The sequence below is a fragment of the Episyrphus balteatus genome, chromosome 3 (assembly GCF_945859705.1).
Source record: "Episyrphus balteatus chromosome 3, idEpiBalt1.1, whole genome shotgun sequence".
NCBI classification, from domain to species: Eukaryota; Metazoa; Arthropoda; class Insecta; order Diptera; family Syrphidae; genus Episyrphus; species Episyrphus balteatus.
This window is the reverse complement of record NC_079136.1, coordinates 33,394,897-33,417,419: the sequence shown is the minus strand read 5'-3', so window position 1 is coordinate 33,417,419 and position 22,523 is coordinate 33,394,897. Positions and strand designations below refer to the sequence as shown.

The following is a 22,523-nucleotide window of genomic DNA, read 5'->3' as shown; positions in this document are numbered from 1 at the left end:
ATTTGTTACCAAAATCACTTTAAGAGAAAACAAAAATTATTTTGCCACGGAGACCCGGTAGCTCAAAGTACGCCTCTGCCACTAATTTTACTTCCTCCAATTATTTAACAGTTCGGACTTCTATTAAATCTTTTTTTTATCCTAGAAAATTATAGCATGGTTTTTACAAAATGATAGAAAGTAAAATAAATTTCTTAGTGCATTTTTGATACAATCTTCTTCAGTCATGCACAAAAACACATCTAATAAGACTACATAAAAATATGTTACATCTACCACATGTCCACAACCCAATAAACAAGCTTCTTTGCGACTAAAACATAGAATCCACTTTGATACCATGGCGCATGATTAAGCTTTTTTCTATGAAAACTTTCTCTTAATTTCCTTCTCTCTTTCAAATAAAAAAAAACATAGCCTAGAAAAAGTTTTCTTTTTTTTTGAAAGCTTTGAATGGGGCTATTTTAACCACCGAAAATACGCGTGCCGCAGGTGCACTACATGCTTGGCTAAATTGCGGAAGAATTAATTTATGCAATTTACCTTTAGGGGGGAGGAAAACATGTGTACACAGACGTTCTTTTGGCAATCAGAAGAGAAATTTTTTTTTGGGGCGGGAAAATAATTTTTCAACAGGTAAAATTTGGAGAGCAAATGACACATAAATCAACGCCACTCATGGTACAAGGATGGTTATTTTGACTACTTATGATAGTTTTACTGCTAATCAATACACTGACAGGATATAGATATTTATTGAAGAAGAAATAAACATCAGAAAGAGATAAAACTGCGGTCAAAAATTGCTATTTATAAAGAAAACTACCTAAGGTTAAAGAATAAATATGTGAAATTTTTTTTTATATAAGTGAAATTTTTCAAAATGTATTAAGTGACTCTTATTCCAATCGCTTTTGAGGAGACCAAAAAAGAGGATGTGTGATGACTGATGGTATGAAAAAGTAAAAGATTTATGACATTAATGTTTCATTTAATGAATGAACTTGAGGTCAAAAGAGACCATTCAACTATTTTGGCTAAAAAACTGTTTTTTTTTTTTTTTTTTTTGTAATTGAGTACAAGCAGACTTGTTGAACCTTGAACTTAGAACTGTAGAATTTGAAATGACAGTATGAATATATAGTAGTAAGAAAAAAATAAGAAACTCTCAATTTATTTGTATGATAAGTTTGATTGGTTTGATATGTAAAGAAGAAGAAAACTCAAATAATGGAAAAAATAATAAATTTTTTTTTTGTTTTGTGGACTTTTTTGAATTAATTTCAATACCTGCTAAGGATTTATTGACCTTCAGTCCAAAAGCATTTCGCTCAGGCACAACAATTGAGGTCATTGGTTAGATGTTGTTTTACTCTTATAAGACACCAAATTTTTTGTTCCGTTTATCTTATTTGAGTTTTCGTTTTTTCTTCTGCCAGACTACAGGAAATACCTACTCTTTTTAGATGCATGAATGTATATAAATTCCCCTTAAATTTTAAAATTCACCAGTGTCGGAAAACATCGAACAAAAATTTAGCGTCTTAGAAGGGTACAACAACATCTAACCAATGAGCTCAACTGTTGTGTCTGGGCGAAATGCATTTGGACTAAAGGTCAGCATCTAACGGCGATGACCCCAACAGGTTTTTATTTATAATTAGTTTTTATTTATAATTTGAATAGAACACCCATTAAAGCTCAAACCCCAAACAAAAATTGTATCAGTTTTCAAAGTTTAAACATAAATCGTCGCTGTGGCGCATACGTAACTTTTTTTCCTACATAAATTGCAGTTGGTAAAGAAATTCTTTTTTGTTGGTAAACAAAACTTCTCTGTCTAACTTCTTTTAATCATCAATATTATGAACCGACCAGTTTGATGTGTGAGTTCTTGGGTCACATTTATATTTTTATGAACCAAGTGACGAGTAAAGGGCTTAATTGAATCGTTTATTTTGAAACGATTCTCCGAAAACTTTTTAGTAGAAACAAAAAACTGGATGTTTTGATTTATAAACAATATTAACATGATTTTTTTACGTATTGCAAGTGAGCTATTAGATACTATAGGTGGGAAAAAAACACTAAAAATCATTGGTATGTATAGTCTATCCATATTAAATTTTTTCGATTTTTTTTATTAAAACTTAAAAACTTCTTTATATTTTTTTTTCCTAATTTTTCTACAAAACTTTGGTTATTTTATGTTTCTATCCATTCAATAATCTCATTACAATTCTTTTAAGGGGTAATACCTAGTTGTAATTTAAAAAAAAATCAAATAATTTGTTTTGCATATTTTGAAGTACATACTTATAAGAATGCTGTAGAAAAATTTCACATTGGCACAGCAATTAGTGGCTCCCGGAAATTACGCCATAGGAAATTACGCCAGATTTTTTTTTGGAAAAAAAGCCAAAAAAAATTTCATACAAAATCTGGCGTTTTTTCCTAGGAAAAAAGTGCAAAATTTTTCTGGGAATATTTCCGATTTTCTGGCATTTTTTCCAAAAAAAAATTCTGGTGCTTTTTCCATTTTATAAAATGGAAAAAAAAGCCAGAAAAAAAAATTTGGAAAAAAAGCCAGAAAGTTTCTGGCGTTTTTTCCTTTTTCTGTTTTGGAAAAAGAGCCAGAAAAAATTCTGGCGTTTTTTCCTTTTTTTGCTTTGGAAAAAGAGCCAGAAAAAAATCTGGCGTTTTTTCCTTTTTTTTTTTGGAAAAAGAGCCAGAAAACGGTTTTTACATATTTACAATTCTAACAAAAAAAATGGTTATAATCTTTTTTATCAAAAAACTGAACCGACTTCCACGGATCAAAACTGGTTTTTATGGTATTTCTAATAGTTCCTATGGCTTTAACTGAACGAAATTGAAATGGGACCACATTGCAGCCATCAGCTTTCCAATACAAAAAGAATGATCAAAATTGGTTCACTCAGTGCAAAGTTATGCGGTAACAAACATAAAAAAAAAAAAAAAAAAAAAGAGTGTGTGTACACATGTACACGCGACTGAAGTTATACTTCTCATTCAGTATATGTAAATAATTTCATTTGATATTTTTAATTTCTATTATGAAGTAATTAATCCACACTTAGTTTTTTTTACATTTTTATCAAGTGAACAATAAATTAATTCTTTCATCCTCCTTGAGTCCATGTAATTTTAAATTTATTCTGTGAAATTTACTCATGTTGTGCGGTTCAGAACGTACGGTATATGGTTAACGAAAGTAAATGAATTGCGCATAAAATGTGCGATATGGTAATTTAATGAGAATTGTGTGTGCTTCAGCACTAGTAGTAGCAATATGGAACTTGCAGGGTTGCTACAAAGCTCAAAAGTTAGCTGAGCTCAGCTCACAGCCCAGCTCAAATTTTGAGCTAGCTCACTTTTGAGCTATGTACCATAGCTCAGCTCATTTGAGCTGAGCTGAAAGTGAGCTGAGCTGATGGTTGAGCTGAGCTGTTGGGTAAGCTGAGCTGTCGGTGAGCTGAGCTGTTGGGTGAGCTAAGGTAAAGTGAGTTGAGCTGAGCTGTGATGGGTAAGGAGATACATCGATTTTTATTTGGAAAGTATAATGAAATATGAAGATATTTTAAACTTTTATAAAACACCATAGCTTAAGATGTTTGGTTCTAGTTATTAATGGAAATATTTTAACACATGGATATTTTTATAAATAAAACAGATAATTTTTCGTGATCTTTTTTCTTGGTTTTTTTAAGAGCCCCCGCACACTACAGACTTTCTATCGGTCGATAGTTTAGTCGGGTTGGGCTTCTAGTGTGCGCACAAGCAGCCAACTAAACAGTCGGGTCGCTAGGAAACTTTTTAGTTTGAAGGCAATTGTGTAGCAAAACAAACTTTTTTTTCGATCAAACAAACTTTTTTATCGGCCGATACTTAATCGTTGTAGTGTGCGCACTCTCATATATTTTCATTCTGATTAAGAGACCGACTAAACTGTTGGCCGATAGAAAGTTTGTAGTGTGCGGGGGCTCTAATAGTAAATATATTTCTATTTTTTTAGTAAAATATTTCTTTTTTTATCATAAAAAAAAATCCGGTACAATCCGGTTTTTTCGAATTTTTTCAAAATTCCGAGAAAATTGCGTTTGAAAGTTGGGGTAAATTTTTTTTTTTTCGAAAAATCCCCGAATCTTTGAACGCTCCTGGAAGCTAAACCGCTTGAGAGCAATTTTTGGGAATGATGCCAAATGATAGCTTGTGTCATGGGCCTACGATTGCACATTATCAGATTTTTAAAAAATCGCCTTCCATGTTAAACCACCACATCATGCCTTTTTTTTCAGAATCGTGCCTATTTTTTTTTTTTACTTTTAAGTTCTCCCGGTTTGAGAACGCGTGGACCTACAGGGATGGGAGTTGTACCCAAATGTAGGTTAGAGTCCCCGCTACCTTTTGGCATCAAAAAATTTTTTTTCATTTTCTTCAAAACTCCGCGATATAGGCGTTCGAACGCTTTGATCTAGAAACAGGGGAGTGGTGCCATATGAAAGCTTATATTTTCAGCTACCCGATAGTGGTATAATCCGGTTTTTCGATTTTTTTCAAAAACCCGAGAAAATGGCCTTTGAAAGTTGTGGTAAAATTTTTTTTCGAAAAATCCCCGAATCTTTCAACGCTCCTAGAAGCTAAACCGCTTGAGAGCAATTTTTGGGAGTGATGCCAAATGATAGCTTGTGTCATGGGCCTACGCTTTGCACATTGTCAGATTTTTAAAAAATCGCCTTCCATGTTAAACCGCCGCATCATGCCTATTTTTTCAGAATCGTGTCTATTTTTTTTTTTACATTTAAGTTCTCCCGGTTTGAGAACGCGTGGACCTACAGGGATAAGAGTTGTACCCAAATGTAGGTTTGAGTCCCCGCTACCTTTTGGCATCAAAAAAATTTTTTTCATTTTCTTCAAAATTCCGAGATATAGGTGTTGGAAGTTGGGGGCGCTCACTTTCAGCTCAGCTCAAATGAGCTTAGCTCAAAAGTGAGCTAGCTCAAAATTTGAGCTTTTTGCAACCCTGGCAACTTGCCACATGGAAATTACCACATGCAACTTGTCACATGCAACTTCCCACATGCAACTTGCCACACGCAACTTGCCACATGCAACTTACCACACGCAACTTGCCACATGCAGCCTGCCACATGCAACTTGCCACACGCAACTTGCCACATACAACTTGCCACATGCAACTTGCCACATGCAACTTGCCACATACAACTTGCCACATGCAACTTGCCACATACAACTTGCCACATGCAACTTGCCACATGTAACTTGCAACGTGTTGTGTGTTTTATGTTTGCCGTACTGCGGCGTACTGCATTTTTAAATACTAAAGTACTGACTACTCTAAAGGTGAAACGACATCCCTGCTACCCAGGGTGATCGCGTCATAATCCCTTTGACATTCTTGTCAAAAAGTGAATTTTCATTCTCACCCTCCCATAAGAAGTATAACTTCAAAAACACAGGCGAATTGAATACCTCCTCCTTTTTGGAAGTCGGTAAAAAGTAAGTAAAAATACAACTAGCTGTGATGTGGAATAAGCGATTGTGTACCTACTTACTAGGGGAGGGGATTGGGTCAACAAATTAACGACCGGGGGGGGGGCGCGTCGCGGGGCGCGCCGGGGCCAGGCGTTGCACCGCGTCCCGAGTCCGGCTGCCATCGGCGGCGCGCCGGGCAGCGGGTTCGCGCGGTGCGGGGCGCGGCGGTGCGCAGCGGGGTGTGGCGGTTTGCGGCGGGTTGCGTCGCGTATCGCGACGCGCCTCCCCCCGCCGCGCGGCGCGCCGCCGATGGCAGCCGGACTCGCGACGCGGTGCAACGCCTGGCCCCGGCGCGCCCCCCCCCCCCCCGGCCGTTAATTTGTTGACCCAATCCCCTCCCCTAGTAAGTAGGTACACAATCGCTTATTCCAGATCACGTCTAGTTGTATTTTATCCATTTTTTTTGTTAGAATTGAAAAAAACTTTTCTGGCCTTTTTTCCAAAATGAAATGTGGAAATTAGACCAGAAATTATTTATTAATTTTCAGGTTCTTTTTCCAAAATGAAATGTGGAAATTAAGCCAGAATTTAATATTTTCTGGCCTAATTTCCATTTCATTTTCCGACTTTTTTTCCATAGCTGTCTGCACAATTTCCAATGTTTCTGCTGTTTTTTCCAAATTATTTTCTGGTGCTTTTTCCAATTTTAACCAAAAGAAATATTCTGGCGTTTTTTCCAAAAAAAAAATCTGGCGTAATTTCCTATGGCGTAATTTCCGGGAGCCCAATTAGTTTCCGAGAAAATACGTATATGTGAAGACTTTTTAAGTAAGTTTACATGGTTCCCAAAATTTTTAAACGCGTTTTTATCGAAACCGTGTTTTCAAAGTAGGTGATTAAAATTTCTCTTAGATAATTTTTTCAGGTAATGAACGAAGGAATAAGGTTTTTGACTAAAATTTTTTAAGCCACTTTAAAGTGTAAATTTTCGTGAAAAAAAACGATTTTTTTCTTTGCATTTTGTCAAAAATCAAAATTTTGACTACTCCTTCGTTCATTACCTGCATACGTCTATCCTGGAAATTAATCTTTTGGTTGTTTTAATTTTAGGTGATTTGGATCAGAGATATCTTGCTCACCGCCAGACACCTTTTTTTGGAGGTCGTCTAGGAGATCTACTACAAAAATAACGGAACCCAATATTTTTTTAAATACGAATTCTTTTTATACAAAAAATTTGCTATATGTACTTGAATTCTTTATGTTTAATTAAATATCTCTTCACAAAAAATCCACAAAAAAAGAACGTTTTTTCGCACTTACAACTAGATATAACCCCTTAAGACCTTCATCTGAAATGTGCACAGTGTAGAATATCGAATAATTTTTATAATTAATTTAGAGTGATTTTGAAACCTCGTTTTTTCTTTTTTTTTGTGCTTGTAACATTTTGGACAGAAAAATTCAAATTTGGAGCAAAATTCTGCATTGATTTTCCGCTATTCAACAATATTCGAAGAAAACATAAGCGCTCAATATCGGTTTGTGTTTATTGGTTTGCTGCTCAAAGTGAATTTTTCATATTATCACAAGTAAAATCCTTACAATATTTTTGCCCCCTCAACCCAACGTTGCCGAAATAAGAAAACAGAAAGATTAACCTTTGACCTTTCAATTCGTTGCAATTGACAGTATTCCTGAAAAAAATACATAGTCAAAGAGGTAAAGATTTTAACCAAGTATACTTCAGGTTTAATAGTTTATTGTAACAACCAATAGACCAAGTTGTACTACAGGTGGTAGTACTTACAACGTAGTCATATCAAGATTTTGAAAATAATATACCTAATAAAGAAAAAAATAATATAGGTAAGCCATTAAGTAAATACCAATTTACAAATAAATAAACTATGAATTAATTACTTTTCCCTTAATTGTTCTTTATTATTGTTCTCAAGAGCTATGTATTTATTTTTGGCAATATTGTTTTTATAACAAACAACACATATTCTATTTTCAACTCAATTATGTCAAATTACTTGGTTCGTCTTAATTGATTTCGTTTGATATCAATCACATCTCCTTAGTTTCTCTATTTTACAGTCTTGTATTTGGTAGATTCACAGACCGATAGAGAAGCAGGTGGACAGAATTATTTGAAATACTAATAGTTTCTTCGAATCTCGTTCATAGTCATGTTTCTTTTCAGAGCTCTTCTATAGCATACCTTAAATTTCCCAATAATTTTCCAATATTCTATCCAAAATATATCATTTTCTAAGAATATTGTTTCATGTCAAAGTTTCGTAGAAAACTAACTCAATAGAAAAAGAGTCTAACAATGAGCCCTATTAAACTCTTATATTCTGTTTTTTTTTTTTTGAAATCTTCAATTCTTGGCAAAAAATATTAATTCCATTCAACAAGGACATCAAAACTGTTATCGTGATGTAACTGATTCTATTGTTGTCACTTAATCTAACTGACCTTGACACAACATACAAACATACTCGTATAATATACCACAAAGACAGAAAAAAAAAAAAAACAAATGAAACAAAACATGAAAAGAACCTGATGCAATAACAATCTCCGTGACTTCCTCTTCGAAGAATAAAGACTTAAAGTCAAAGCTTCAATGTTAATAATTTGTACGAGTATAAAATATCTATCTATAAACGATGATACTAACCCCCCTCAAGTTCATATCCTTTCACAACTTTAGAACGATTTTCTCTTAGACTTGCCAATGTAACTCAATTTGAAAATGTACTAAAATCACTCAAAATTGAGTAATTTTTTTCGATCATTGAACTCTACAAATACAAATCCTACTCTTCCCAAGTCTTGCCAGCTGTTAAAATTCTCTTTATACACATTTTCAGGGATACAAAATCACTCTTTCTATACAAAAGCTCCTTTAGGTCATGCAATGAAAAGGCCCAAAAAAGCTCTACCCCTCGATAATGACTCTTTAAATACTAAAAATATTTTGAATTTCACTAGTCTCACATTGAATGCACATCGTAGTGGAACAGTTATTTGCGCGTATGTTATTTTTCTTAACGGTTTTTCTAATATAAAAAAAAACCCAAGGATTACCAAACAAAAATCAGAAAAAAAAAACGAAAAAAAAAAAACGGTCAAAAGAAATTCGGTCAACGGTGCCATTTCTCCGGTCTTTTGCTTGTTGGTCCATTCCTATTTTTCTGGTCTGGATTTTATAAATTAGAACTTAATTTCTTTCTTTTGTTTAGTCCTTCGGTTCGGGCGGATTTTTCTCTCTTTAGTTTTGCACAAAAAACTCGCAAAACCAGATATCCTTGTTTTTTTTAGTTTTTTGAAATTATTTTTGTTTTTTCAACTCGTCCCACAAAAGTTGTAATTAAAATCTCATTCAGTGGGGGGATGTCAAATGAAAAATATAGAAAAAAATCAAAAAAAATTCCCCAGTGATAGTGTCATCTAAAAAAGTGATTTGTCACTAGAGATAGTGACATCTATCGAAAGTGTGCATAGAAGAAGTAAAAAAAAAAAAAAATACATAAAAAATAATTGGAAAAGTTGCAAAGTTTGTTGGTTTATTTTTCCCTTTTGGTTGTTGTTATTGTTTGTTGTGGTGGGTTTTGTGTGTGTGTGTTCGAAGGCCTTCTTCAATCCTCTCGGGAGGAGGTTAAATAATATAAAAAAGAAGGATATACAACAAAATACTCGTACGCATTGTTGCCACTATATTGAAAGCAAGCAACCTTTTTTGTGGATACAAACTAATACACCTGACACTGGAACAAGGACCACGCTCCTCAACACAAAAAAGGTATTCTTCGTTTTGTGTACCGTTGCGTTGAGCGCTGCCGCTGTCTCTATTAATCCCGGGTATAATATATACAATCCTTCGAAGGAATACAAAAAAATAAAAAAAAGTAAGGGCAAAAGGTAAAAAAAAAAAAAACAAACAAACAAAATAATTTTGTGCAAAAAGATTTGTGTGAATAATTTATTGAGTCTAATCATTAATCGAACGGACTGACGGAATTCTTCTGAGATTATAATATTTTTTTTTTTTTGTACTTTGTGGCACTCCTTTCTATACAACATTTCCATTTTCATCATTCATTGACTTTTCTCCTTTTCTTCTGGTTTATTGTTTGTTTTTTTCATTTTTTTTCATTTTTCAATTTTTTTTTATATCCAGTAGGTACCTATTTTGAGCTGGTTAGTTGTGTAAGTGGGAAGGTTTTGTATTTCTGAGAAAATTCTTCCTTCAAGGACTTCTTGCAACCCTTTTATATGTTGGTCGAACAAGAGGGGGCGTAAAAATACAATACCTACTTATTTTTATTAATGGACATAATGTTTAGAACCCACATTGTTGCTTGACTCAAGCTGCAATTTTCCTTGAGAATATTTGTATATTAACACGCCACCTTTCAATTTTGAATTTTGCCAATTTTTCACTTATATTTTTTTTTGAAGGGGAGAAATAATGGGTTGGTTTGGGGTTTTCTTTTTTTTTTTTTTTAATTTCTTATTCAGCATTATGTTTTTGGAGAGGTTCTTAGTACTAATAGGGTGATTGCGTTTAGTTTTTGTTTGGTTACAGTTTTTTTCTTTGTCGTGCATAGCTATTTATAACTCGTGATAAGGAATGGTGATTATAGATTAATTTGTTTTACGTAGGCTTGGGTATTATTTAATAAGAAGGAAGTTGATTCTGAATCAGGATAATTGTAATTAACTTAAAGAAAAACAGGTAGAAAATAAAAAATTGAAAAATTAGTAAGTATGTAGGTAACTCTATACATATATAGGTACATACCTACTAATTTTTCAATTTTTTATTTCCTGTTGACACAACAAAAATGTAAGTACCCCTGGAAGTAATTTCTTGATGTTAATTGCTACTTTTTTGCTGTTTTCAACCAAAACAAAGTTTTCTTTTGCAACAAGTGAATTTTTCTATTATTAAACTAACCTAAAATATACATATTTTTATAAATAAAAGGATTTGATAAAAAAAGAAAATGTACGACTGGGGTCCCACATACTTGCTCTTATGCTAAAAGTAATTCTAATGTTAAAGCTTTTTATTCAAGAAAATTAGGAAAAATTTAAAGTTTGATATTTTCAAGAAATTTCATAAGTAGAGTAAAAAATAAAATCTGTTTTTATAATTAACCGTTTTAAATGATGTTTTACAAAAAACCAAATATGCCATTTTATTACTTGTATAAAAAGGTATTTTTAGAAAAAAAATTTTAAGAAAATAATTTTTATATATAAAAAATTTCTTAGAAAAATATAATTTTCTCAAAAATGGCGCGTATTGTTGTGTTTGAATATTTCAAATATTAGTTCTTAAACAAGGTCTCCCTTTTAATGAAAAAAGTTTTTTTTTTCGAAAATCATTTTCTAACGGAAGTATCTTAACGGTATTTGAAATAGAACCTCTTTTTTAATTTGTACAAAAGCATTTACATTCATATGTATAATGTAAATTAGGCTGTTCCTTTGTTGCGACATGCAGTTGAATAGCTGAGAACAATTGGAAATACTGAGAACAATTTTTTTTAGATTTTTATTTCACTAACTTTCTCTCCCGGATTCAACGTGAAATTTTCATGTAAAACTTTATTTCCTTTCATTTTTTTTATGGAAATTTTCTAATTTTATATAAGGTATTCCAAATAGTACCGGGAGACTTGGCAGTTAAAATAAAAATTTGCACAAATTAGAGATTTATTTTTATTTAGAACTAAACGATGTCCATCCACCGTGGAATTTTGGCAAAAAGCAATATGAGGACCACCTTAATGTACATACATATACAGTATGTACATTAGGGTGCTTCTTAAAAATCAATTTTCGAAATTTTAATGGGACAAACTTTCATTTTGTTCTTCCTGCCTTAAATATAAATTGAGTAAAATTTGGTCCAGTTTAAACACGTTCTAGGGGTCGCTACCACAACTCAAAGTTTTGAAAAATACACCAAATTTTGTTTTTTTTTTCTCAGAAAATTTAAAAATTTGTAATCAGAATTAAGTACTTTATATTAAATCTTTAACTGTTTTGAAAGAAGTTTTGATAAAAATACAGCGGAATAAAAATGAAGTTTAATTTTGAATATTTTTGAATTTGACATTTTTTTGTGTTATTCTGTAGAATAGCTTAATTGAAAATTCAGTGATTTTATCTGATTGTTTATGAGCCTAATATCTTTATTCGACAGACAGTTAACTGACTGTTTATTAGAAGATTGAAAAATCGGGTCTTAAACGTACTTTGTATTGTAACAAAAAAAATTTTGTTGAAATTGATCTTTTTTTTTTACTTAAATCTTTAGTAAATGGTAGCGACCCCTAAATTTTAATATTAAAATCGGAAAAAATACCATACACTATGCTTATATGGTAGAACCTAGAACATAATGCAGGGGTGTCCCATTAAAAATCGAAAAAAGATTTTTTCGACCATATAAGAAGCACCCTAATGTACATATGTATATTAGACTGATTCAAAAAAATTTTTTTTTTCTTTTGTTCAAAGCATTGTTGAAAATATTGTTGGAAATGACGACAAAAAAATAATGTAAAAGTTTCAGCCCTTAATGTTAACATTTAGTACCGCCGCATCGCAATTTTCTATTTCCCATACGATTTGTATGGGAAAGATTGTGTATTTGTGTTTAGAATTTTGTATCTTTTTAATGGTTCATCCAAAAGGCTTGACAATATCATTTTCTTATAAAATTGTCCGCTCTACAAAAAAGCTCCTATTAATTTTTTTGATTTACCCCCACGTTTCGAAGTTATTCAACTTTAAAATATAAAAAGTAATTTTTTCTCATTTTTTTTCCGATTTTGACGAAATTGTTATGTTTTTTCAAAAAATTTGGCAAAATTTTCGAATATTTGTATTATATGTTGTGTTTTGGTTTCACAGATCCTTTTATATGACTCTCAAACCCCTAAAACTATCATATTAGATTTCTTCAATAAATTCGAATTATTCATTTTTTCAACTAAAAATTATTTTAATTAATTTTTCGCGTCCGTTTTTTTTAATTTCATAAATGCAATCTTGTAGAGCGTTCAATTTTATACAAGAAAATGATTAAATTTAGCCTTTTTGATACAAAATTCTACACAAAACACAAATACACAATCTTTCCCATACAAATCGTATGGGAAATAGAAAATTGCGATGCGGCGGTACTAAATGTTAACATTAAGGGCTGAAACTTTTACAGTATTTTTTTGTCGTCATTTCCAACAATATTTTCAACAATGCTTTGAACAAAATAAAAAAAAATTTTTTTGAATCAGTCTAATGTATATTGTATATAAAATCAAAAATAAAATTTTATTAAAGTACATTTTCGGAGTTGTTTGAAAAAATATATTCGAAAATGAGCGTGACACCAACTTTAAAAAAATAATTAATGACTTTGAAGTTTTTCTACAGGGTGTCCCAAAAGTAATGGATCAAACGAAGTATGTTAATAGGGGATCTTAAGGGCTCTCAGAATTTGGTAACTTGTTCATCCCAAATCCTTACGGTTTTCGATTTAATGCATTTCTTGTGAAATTTCGAAAAATCTCGACTTTGCAACAGTATTTTGCTTCCTGCTGCCATTATTGATTTTTGTTTTTTACAATTTTTTTACTAAAACATTGACAAATAATTAGGAACAATTAATTAATCAAAATATTTTTTATTCCATAAGGCATTTCGATGCAAATTAACTAACAGTTTCAAGTTTTTTAAAAAATCAATTTTTTACTTTTTTTTGAGAGCAACACCGCAAAACAAATTTCTATGGTGTGAGAATGGTTTATTATTTTAAAAAGTTGCCCTGTTATTGTAGTTTTCAAAAATGTATAAAAGTTTCCAAAGTTGCAGTTAGATCGCAAAATATTACAATTTGAATTCAACAAAACAGGGGTTTTCAGAGCAAAAAACAACCAAAACAAACACATTTTCTCGAACTGTTATTTGTTTATTTTTCTTTGAACAAAAGCCTCTATTTTCGTTTGTATTTTTGCTTTGAAAAACCCTGTTTTGTTGAATTCAAATTGTAATATTTTGCGATCTAACTGCAACTTTGGAAACTTTTATACATTTTTGAAAACTACAATAACAGAGCAACTTTTTAAAATAATAAACCATTCTCACACCATAGACATTTTTTTTGCGGTGTTGCTCTCAAATAAAAGTAAAAAATTGATTTTTTATAAAACTTGAAACTGTTAGTTAATTTGCATTGAAATGGCTTATGGAATAAAAAATATTTTGATTAATTAATTGTTCCTAATTATTTGTCAATGTTTTAGTAAAAGAATTGTAAAAAACAAAAATCAATAATGGCAGCAGGAAGCAAAATACTGTTGCAAAGTCGAGATTTTTCGAAATTTCACAAGAATTGCATTAAATCGAAAACCGTAAGGATTTGGGATGAACAAGTTACCAAATTCTGAGAGCCCTTAAGATCCCCTATTAGCATACTTCGTTTGATCCATTACTTTTGGGACACCCTGTATGTATGTAATGAATATTAATTAAACAATTCAAATTGTATACATTTTTAAGAGTCCAAATTTATTTATGATTTTGTTTTTTTCTTTTCAAGAACAAATTATGTATTTGTTATACATTATTAACGGTACCTGTGATAAAACCCCTTTTTTTTATTTCTTAACCGAATCCAAATATGAAAAAAAAATATATATTATACATACCTACATACGTATATATTTTATACAATATAATTTCTTAAAAAATTTCAATAAATAAATGAGAAATAAAATCTAATAATCAGCAACAGAGTGTACCAAGTTTTTATTATGGAAAGTGTTGTACATGCATTTTTAAGAAAATTTTAACTTTTAGGCTGTTTTACAACTGTATTAAGATTATGAAGGGCTTGACTAGTAGATATGTATAAATTTTGAGAACCCACTTTAGGCAGTATTTTTGTATTTATAGCACCTGAATGCTATGCCCATTTTATATTCATTCTTTCTTCTTAAGAGCTGGAAATTTTAATTTATTATTATTTATTATTTTTGAAAACATCTTAATAAATAAAAATTAATTTCAGAACATTTTTTCTAAAAACACTTTGTTGTGCAAGAAAATTAATGACATAATCTGCTTCGGCATCAAAACCATTTATGAAAATGTTTTTTTTTTTTAATTTTGAAAACAATTTTTTAATTTTTTGTATGTCTTTCAATGTTTTTTTTTTTTATAAAATAAATCAAAAGCTTTAACATCCTAAGCAACTTTTTTTGTGCATGTTTTCATAGAGCAATATATTAGATGTTGACTTTTACGTTTTTATGTTTTTATTTGTCTAACAAAATTCAAAATTCCAAAAATTTGTTACTAGATGGTTTCTTTCTATATCCACTTAACAAAAATGGATCAAGAGATGGAAAATGATGAAAAATGTTTAATTTGTTTCTATTGAAAAAAAGTTACGTATACGCCACAGTTGCCTACCTTTAAAGCAACTGTGGCGTATACGTAACTTTTTTTTAAAAAATTAGATCTAGTTCAAACCTATGTATCAAATCAAGGAGACACCAGCAACGCACTGATATATAATTTATAAGTTATAGTTAAATTCTATTTTAATTTATAGAGAAATGGATGCTATGGAGCAATAAGAATTCATAAATTATCCAATTCCATTATTTTTCCTAAAATCATCCTATAGTAATAATATTAATATTAATAATATTTTTGCAGCACTAGAACAGAAAGCCTTAAAAAAAAATTATGATTTCTATTATAGCACTTCTGTCATTTTTCTTTGAGGTTGATTAAAATTTATAAAAATGCGAAAGAGGATTTTTTTGAAAAAAAATGTATTGTATCTAAAACTGATTCATTTTTTGCCTTTTACGGGATTTAAGGCCCATCTGATAATTACAAAATTTATATCAATCCCTGATTCAAAAAGCTGCAGTTAAAAGTGTTTTTTTTTTTAACGATGAACGGAAAATTCGTTTTTTTTTTTTTTATAATCTCAATAAATTGAGTTCAGTTGAATACAACACAGAAAGTAAAAAATGCTTATTGGATTGAAATCACGTGTCTTTAAGGTTAGAGAAAATTTTTAAAACTGTATGTATCTTATGTTTTTCAATGTCAATTTAAAAATGTATTTCAAAAGAATACAAATAAGTAATAATTTTTTTTGCAAATAAATTTTAAAACAAGGTTGAAATGCCATTTTTGAATAGATTTTACCAACTACCTAATACAGTAAAATTAAAAAATTTTTTTTTATAAATTTTAAGAAGTGTTCCACCATTATAATAATTTATTTACCTGACCAAAAAACAAACCCGCAATGTTATGAAAAATAAAGCAGGAAAATTATAGTCTTTTAACTTTCTCTTGACTTTTTTCATCGTGAAAGGAAAATGCATGACTCGGTCGCACGTACTTGCTCTCATGTTAATAATTGCTCAGAATGTTACGATTTTTAATTTATGAAAACATACTGAAACTTGAAACTCTTAAAGTTGTTTGGAAATGCACGGCGAAATTACAACTTAGTTATTTGATTAAAAACTTTAATCGAATTTAATATTTAAATTCAATTTATAAATTAGCTTAAATTTTGCAGCTTTATAGTTTTTATAAGTATACAAATTTTAATACAATAAATTCACAATTAAAACTTCAGTCCTTAAAATATGTTGATAACTAAAACCATCAAATCCAAATTCATTTGAAACAAAAATAATATAACTTGTTAACATTGATCAAATTGCATAAATGAACCACACATTACAAAAAGCTTTGTATGTACCGAATAAAATAAATAAATCAATTTTTATTGATAAAATATTGATAAAACATATAAAGCTTATGATAGAAAAAAAAAATGACAAAAAAAAAGTAAATTAAATAGAAAAAACTATGTTTGTAATCCCTCTCACACAAATTTAATTAATTCTAGATATTCCACTAATTCAAACCACACTTTATAACGAACTCAAAACAAGAGTATCAACTTTTCTATGTATATCTACCTACATTTTTTTAGTAATAGATAGATTCTATAGGTCAAGTATTGGTATTAAGAAAAAAGCTCATGTTTCCATTCAAATCTCTTTTTGCAAAAAGTATGCTCATCTGTTCCATCATAATTTCTAGATTACTTATCGTAATTGAACAAATAAGGTATCGTTGGAAGCGTCATCCTTATCTGCTGGTTATATGCTATGTGACGTATCACTTAATTGAATATAGTGTCCTCTAGAGACAAAATTCAAAAACTATTGTTTTTTAAGTGTATAGTGGCTCTGTAATATATCTAGAAACTCTAAAAATAGAAAAATTTAAATATGAATCAAGTTAAAAAAAAACTCGCCCAAAATACTCCCAAATAACGCTCCTAAAAGTATGCAACAAGAAAATATAAAATTGTTTACTCGATAGTCGTGTTCTTTATGCACCTATTTAAATCTTCAAAAAGACCAAACAAGAACGTGAGACCCTCAAATATGCATTACATATATTTTTTGTATATTTTAATCAATACATATAGAGACATAAATAAAAAATAAAATTCCTAACAAAAAAAACTATAAATAAAACAAAAATATCTGAATGCTCCATTTCAACGTATATTCCATCTATCTATTTTTTTTTTTTTATTAAAAATGTTTGACAGTGAAATTGTAAATTAAAAATTCCACATAGTCGCACCCATACTCACATTCGTATACGATACATTATATTATATCACAGCTCTTCCTCCTTTTGCCCGGATGATATCCTTTATTTCCATCCTATACGTTTCCAGTTTCCATTTGGGGTAATATTTTCAAATTCACGTCCTTCGATTGATTTTCAGTTTGTAAATCTCCGCGAACCGCCATTTTCCACTCCCCAAGTGTTTGTGCCTTTTCATTATTCAAAGGACTTTTTTTTTATATTTTTGGTGTGACACACAAGAGATAAAAAATTTCAGCTTAAAAAAAAAAATCCTAAAAAAGAGGAAGATTTACTCTTAAATCGGACATAGAAAGTGTGCATAGAGTTGGACAGACAAAAAAAAAAATAAAATAAAAATGCAAAAAATCGAGTCCTTCAGCTTTTTGGAAATAGGTTTTGGTGTTGGTTGGTATGGAGAGCATATAGAAGATATAGAGGTACATAAACGTATAAAGAGACATTTATCGTAGAGAATGGGGGCACCGGGCCACTTTAGGAAACACAGCAATAAATTTAAATTCATCCATAAAATTCATTTCACATATGTGTTGATCCAATAAATCCCCAATAAATATGTATTTTTGCCTAGAGTCCTTGTGGCTGCTATAACACTGATTATTATTATTTTACCTGTCAATTGATGGCGACATAGGTGTTTGGAATGCACAAATCGAATTGCCAATATGTGGTCGGTTTTGGGAGTGGATGAATTTCTATATAATTTTTTTTTTTTTTTTTCATTTTATTGAATATTAATATTATATATTGTCCAATCATTTATTTTTATGATTTACATGCACATCGTTTTTGTGTATTATTGAGTACTTTTGTACGTGAGTGTCAGGCAGGCAGGACCAAATAATCCCAAACAAGTGGTTCTATTGAAAATATATAAAAAAAAAATTGAAGTGAATTTTTCTAGGAAAGTAAATTTATTCATTTTTTATTTTATTTTTCAATAAAATAATAAAAAAAATTCAATATTAAATTTTTTGTTGTTCGGAGTTTTCTGGAAAAACTTTAACTAGGTTTATTTGATATATATAATATATATATAAATTTAGGATAATCGATCGACATCATCTCTTGCTGATAGTAGCGATGATTTTTTTGTGGTATATAAAAGACAAAAAAATAGGTAGACTTTTTGTTCACTAAAGATTCCTTTGATAAGAGCAGCAACATAATTGTAAATGAACTGGTTTTTTGCTAACATTATATTATAAGCCTGTGATAATTTTTTTGCAAAAAGTTTTATGAATCTAGACAAAGGTTACACTTTTCTGCAAAATTTAACTTATTTTTTCTCCTTCAAATAATTTTTTGATATTATGAAAGATTAGACTTTCCTGAATCAAAATCTGCTTTCAGAAAAATTCTATCAGGTACCATTTTTGTAAAAATGATTTTTGAAAAATGTGGGTAGGTAGTTTCTAAAAAAAATCACACTTTTAGATTCATTTGAACTTGTATACAATTAAAACTATTTGTCACATTGAGCTCAAATTTGGAGGACTTATTCCTCATGACCTATCAATTGACACCAAATATGTTCTTTTACATTAATGTTTTTAGTCATATTTTAAAATACTGATTGACAAAAAAAGCAGAAATATGGAAATCCTTCATTTTTTAGTAAATCCTCCATGAACAAAAACACCTTAATTAAGGAAAATGTAAAATATCAACGCCCATTATATTTAAGAAGTCAAAAATAAGTAAAGAAAACCATAGTAAAATACATTTAACAAAATTTTAACGTGTTTTGTAATTTTATATACTATTTTTCTATTTTGAAATATCTTATTTGTTATAAACCATTCGATAAACTGCCTTGTAAAGCTTCAGATTTGTTTCTCCTAGACTCAAAGGTATACTTTTCTAATAGTTTTTGGTTTGCAGAGTTAGAATCCGAAGTCAAAAAAATTCGATCACAAAATCAAAAACCAAAAATCAAAAAATATTTTTTTAAGAAAATTAAAAAAAAAAAACTACTATATCTCAAAAATCAGAGTTCGGGTTCAAAATCAGCACACTAAAGTCCATTAGAAAAGTATACTTTTGCTATAGGGAGAAAGATATATTAATATTTAGAGATCACTTTCTTTATGGTAAGATATGCCAAACCTACTAAACTTACTTAAATTAAGATATCTTGGAGATATTGAGAAGATTGAAACTGAATTTGAAAGAAAAAAATAAGTTTTTTCATAAACCGTAATAATTTTAATTGAAAAAGATTACATTACGCCAAAATATTTCTTCGAAAACTGCAAAAAAATGAGTTTTTGAGATTTTCTAACGGGAATGTCTGAAAAACGTGACGTGCTAGGTCAATTCTTACTTCGGATTTGGAATTAGCATACAAAAATCCTTTAGAAAAGTATAGCTAGTTTTATTTAAGGTAGGATTTCCTTGCAGACCAGTGTTATCTAGCTCCTGACCCCAAAATCCTTAAACTAATTAGAATAAAATAATGTAATTTTGTAAATAATAAAAATTGGACGTTGTTAAAAAAAAAAAAAAAACTGTTAGAAACAACTATTTGGATTTATTACTTTTACAAAGGATTTTATTTAATTTAAAAGTTTCTCAGAATAATTTTAATTTAATTTTAACACTAATTTCAAAGAAAATGCAAAAATGCATTAAAAGTTGTTTTTAAAATTGAATCACCAGTTGTAAGAACAAAATAAGTCCACTTTGGAAAACTGTTGTGAAAACGCAGAAATCTGAATTGGGTCCTTAGGTACTTTTTTAAAAAATACCTTGCATTCAGATAAAAAAAAAATAAAAAATGTAATCAAAAATATAATACCTTATCTCCGACTCCTAAGAACAGAATAAATCCTGGATTTATTCTTTTCTTCAAACTTAAGGGATTTTTCAACCCCTCTCGACTTAGAAGTCTGTCAACGTTTAAAGATGCAACTTCCATCAAAAAGTAATTTGCGGAAAAAAACACCTTTTTCTTTTATGAAAATAGCCAAAACGCACATATGCACTATTAGTTAACTTTCGTTTTTAAAAATTTTGAAACAAATTTCAAAAAAAAAAAAAAAAAAATTTATGCTGTTTTTAAAAATTTATTAATTTACATATAAAAACAAAGTTCTAAGAAAATTCATTGATAGGCTTTGAAAAAATTTTGAAAATTTAAACAGTCTTAGAGCCAATTTTTCAATCTTCTAATAAACAGTCAGTTAACTGTTCGACGAATAAAGTTATTAATCTCATAAACAGTCAGATAAAAACATTGAATTTTTCAATCAAGAATAATTTATTCTACAGAATAACAAAAAAAAATTGTCAAATTCAAAAATATTTAAAATTAAACGTCATTTTTATTCATGATTGTTTTTGTTTTCTTGTGTTCCACTGTATTTTTTTAAAAATTCTTTCAAAACAGCTTTGACAACTGACACAATATTTTTGTTGAGATTATTCCTTAGAATAATTTTTATTCGTCTCCGAAAGAAGCAGATAGTTTTATTCTTAGGAATAAGCTATATCTGCTTGTTGAAAAATTGAATTTTTCCATATCCTTAGGAATAAGTACTAACTGACTGTTTAACTGACTATTGAAAAATTGGCCCTTAAAAGAATAAAACTGAATAATTTCTGTGTACGCACAGTTTTCACGTTTACAAAATAGTAAAAATATAAGCAAAGGGTATCAAGAAAGAAGTCTTTTGTGGACTATATTTACCTTTGTAATTGTAACACCACAAATCAGAACAAAATTTGTGGGCTTATGCCTGTTTTTCACTGATTACATACAGACTTTATATAAATGAAAAAATTCCAAAAAAAGGAATTCAATCAAATTTCTTTTTAAATAATCCATCTCGTAACCATTCCGATGAAGATAATAAAAATGAAAATCAATGTTTCTATATTTAGAGTACGAAAATCAATTCAACTAATAAAAGTTTAAGTAAATTATACATATAAAATTAGCAAAAACCAAAATAACTCAACATCATCAATTATACTTACACTTCTAAGAAGCAAAATAATGGTCGCTATTCTTATCATTATAAAATTTTTGGGCATTTGTATAAATTTGTGTTCCAAGTTGATAAAATAACAAAGGATAAAATATTGATTCAATTTTAAGTGAACTCTACGGTGCATCATTATACCTAACTTTTGTTTTTTTTTTTTTTATTAATTTTCTTTTTGTTTTTATTTTAAAAAGGTACCTTATATTATGCTCGTTAGGGAAAATGACACACGTGATTGCTGGAATATGCGTCTACAAACAACGTACTTTGTGAGAAAATTACTTTGTTTTCATGCCTTTGAGTCTCTTTGAAACTAATTCTCAGAAAATGTGATTGGTTGTGGGGTAAAACTTTCACCCGTCAATTAAACATTTTTTGTGTGCATGAATTCAGTCGCAATTAACTCAGGAGGAAAATTTTCAGTGGAGAACAGATCCTGGAAGACCTTCCTGAAAAGCAAGGAAAGTAGAGCATCAAATGCATATGTTGGCTTGATTCACTGTAAATTCACAAAAGTTAAGTCGGGTCTTAATTTAATTTGCTAATGAGTAGTAAATGAACTAAAGTACACTTAAGAGCAAAAAAACGGAATCAAAAAAGATAATTTTTATTTAAAACAAAAATTGCAATGGATAAAATAATGTTTCTTCAAGTTTTATGGTCTCATTTAAAAGCTTGAATTTTTTACTTTTAATTGTTGGTAAAAACTTCAAAATGCATACGATAGTATCATAGCTATCTGTCAATAAATTGCACTTCATTTTTTTCTAAATGTTAAATTTTCTTGATATTCTCTGCTAAAATTTCAGTTTTTTTTTCCTACCGTTACTATTGACGTTATCTGTCAATAAATTGCACTTAATTTTTTTAAAATGTTAAATTTTCCAGATACTCTCTGTTTCAGTTTCAGTCTTTTTTTGCTTACATGCTTCATTTATGTTGATTGGATCCTTATAAAGTGAACGGGTTTTAAAGTTCCTAGTATTGATTTAAAGCCTTTGTTTCAAGCTTTTTAATGGTGCAATTAACATTCATGTATGTCAATTACATCCTGGCCAATTAACGTTTTAAAAAAACGCAAAAGTTTGATTCCATTTTTTTGCTCCTAAGTTTTTTAATTATTTTCTTTAAAAATGTGTCTAGGTTATTCCACAGGTTTTTAGGGTTAAATTTGTACTTACACATAAATTGATATTTTTTTTTTTATGATAACACTGATCAGCAAAGATTTTTGCTACATGAACTAAATTATACTGTTCT

General features: G+C 29.7%; 1 protein-coding gene across 2 annotated transcripts in view; it reads left to right on the top strand.

The window, feature by feature from the left end:
* Positions 1–8,534: 8,534 nt before the first annotated feature.
* The window catches only part of LOC129913084 (uncharacterized), a 143,358-nt gene continuing 129,369 nt past the window's right edge, over positions 8,535–22,523 (top strand). The window contains exon 1 of one of the 2 annotated variants that reach the window (XM_055991532.1): positions 8,535–9,334. The gene's annotated coding sequence lies outside the window, so the exon portion shown is untranslated. Of the gene's footprint in view, positions 9,454–22,523 lie in introns of both variants that reach the window. The other variant, XM_055991531.1, reaches the window with a different exon arrangement.